Source organism: Aplidium turbinatum, chromosome 6 (assembly GCF_918807975.1).
Source record: "Aplidium turbinatum chromosome 6, kaAplTurb1.1, whole genome shotgun sequence".
In the NCBI taxonomy this organism is placed as follows: Eukaryota; Metazoa; Chordata; class Ascidiacea; order Aplousobranchia; family Polyclinidae; genus Aplidium; species Aplidium turbinatum.
The window spans coordinates 6896044-6898332 of NC_137477.1; the positions used below are offsets into that span (position 1 = coordinate 6896044).

At 38.2% G+C, this 2289-nt stretch overlaps 1 pseudogene; it reads right to left on the reverse strand.

The window, feature by feature from the left end:
• Window positions 1–372: 372 nt before the first annotated feature.
• LOC145773070 (U6 spliceosomal RNA) lies at window positions 373–468 on the reverse strand (annotated as a pseudogene).
• Window positions 469–2289: the final 1821 nt, after the last annotated feature.

The following is a 2289-nucleotide window of genomic DNA, read 5'->3' on the forward strand; positions in this document are numbered from 1 at the left end:
ACCGACCAATCAGATTATAGTTCTAGGTGGGGGTTGCTTAAAGCTATTCCAATGCGATGTCCAGCCACACTGTAACAGTGGTTGATTAAAACGTCTGTTTTCGAATTTCGAAAATGTCTGTGAGCATAGGGTTGCTTATTTTAAGTTTGCAAATGTCATGTAAACACTAGTGCGGGTTTCACCGTTATTATGTTTCACGACCAGTGTTCTCTTTATGCAAGTTTTTGTTGGCAAAATAGTTCGGTGTGCCAACTCAATTTATAATAAATTGGCAAAATATTATATATAAATTTAAAGACTTTTTCTGATTGTATTATGAAAATATCTAGCTTAGTAGCCTACTGCAAAATGTTTTTTTTTTTCTTTTTTTAAAGAAATATGGAACGCTTCACGATTTCGCGTGTCATCCTTGCGCAGGGCCATGCTAATCTTCTCTGTATCGTTCCAATTTTAGTATATGTAGGCTACTGCCGAAGCAAGTTCTGCAAAATGTTGTTAATCAACAAATTCTTACCACGCTGATAGGCTAAGTATCGCAAGTGTCAGTTGTATACAACAAAAGAAAGACGGTTTTATAGACTTTCACAACAAGGATGAAAAACCAACTCATTGCTTTTTTAAAGGGAAGACTGTTCATGAATTACGATAGAATTACGATTTTTGGGTGATTTCTACAAGCATTTGTTTCATGGTGCCTGATTTCTTTTTCCCTGTTATTGGAGCCTCTTTTTCACTGATATGTTTGTAGGTCACTATTGTTGCCTGTATTGCGATGTGTCAAACATTTCCTTGTTTACTAAAATTGTTAATTGCAAGATATCTTTTGTGAAGCGAAGTGACAACACCACTCTTGCTTGGCGATGCATATTCTGATGAAACCGCTCGCCTCGCTATAAGTGCGCAAAACAAGTGGCCTGGTTTATCAGGCCTTGTTAAAAAAAAGCCAAAAGTGTTGTAAAAAGGAGCTTGGCCTGGCAGTAGCGTTGTTCGATTAATTTCGTTGCTGCGGTATTCTAACATAAGTATGAACAACATGCAACGCTGGATACTGGGTACGAAATGCGTTCTTTTTTAGCATAAGAGTCAACCTACCTAACATTTTATTAGTGCGGCCCGCCACAGCTTTTCTTAGTGCCAAAGTGGCCCGCATGCAAAAAAGGTTGGTGACCCCTGAATTAGAGTGTTTGTATGTTACTGGTATTGTACCTATTTGCTGAAACACCTATAGATGAATTTTCCTTTTGTAGTCGAGGTGTTAAACATTTTCGTTTTTACTAAGTAGTACGGCGGATAAAAGTACAGCCGACCAACATAGCAATCGACTTTCTTTTCTTGTTTATTATCGAGTTGCTTTGCTATTGTTGTTTGTTTTAACTTTCACCTGTTTGTTTTTAATTCGCTTGTACATTTCTCAAGGTGTTGCGACCGTGCCTAATCCTTGCATGAAGTAAATCATTTCCATCTCGAGCACGCTTTAACTTTCGCGTTTTTTCAGACTCCTGCTGTGTTATGGCAAGTAATATTGTTTGTTTTGATGGTCAGAAATAAAAACTGAACTGAAGTATGTGACTTTAGAAATGCAACTTAATGTTTGATATTAGCCTATTAAGTCTTTCATTCAATAGGCAAATAAATATCTATTTTGTATTCTTCTCCATTACGACAACACTATTTTTGTCAGTTCTGTTCATGTTCAGAATTTGTGCTGAAAATGCTCTCAGAACGCACCAAATTCAATGTTAATTTTAAAATTTTTCTGGGGGAGGCCCCCCAGACCCCCCGCTGTTGCTTTGCCGTCACTGAACACCCTGTCAAAGTGGTCACGGTACGCCACTGGTCGATAGGTCATCCCATAAAGTGGTATTGACTGTTTCAACCTTGGGCTTGATTTACTAGCTAGCCTACAGCTGCAGTACAGTACCGTAACAAAGGCGTATTGGCTCCAGATTATACGCTATTTGGTGCTCGTTTGGAATTTGACCACTTAGCAAAACTTAGCCTATCAGCTTATTACCCGTAGCCTATATCATCTTTCTAAAACTGTTATAGTGGTAGGCCAAATGAAAAATGGCATCAGCTCTGTATCACCAGCCTGTCCTATTTTGTGACTTTTTTCATACAGGAACAAAAGTTAGATATGAACTCTGCCCGTTTTTATGGTAACTGTAGGAACCAAACCCCTACAACTTTGAGTAGAATATTAGATTTAGCAGAGGAAAATGCTTTGCCCTTTCGTGATCAACATGAACAATTTTCTGTTAAAATACTTCCTCCTGCAAACGCAACAGG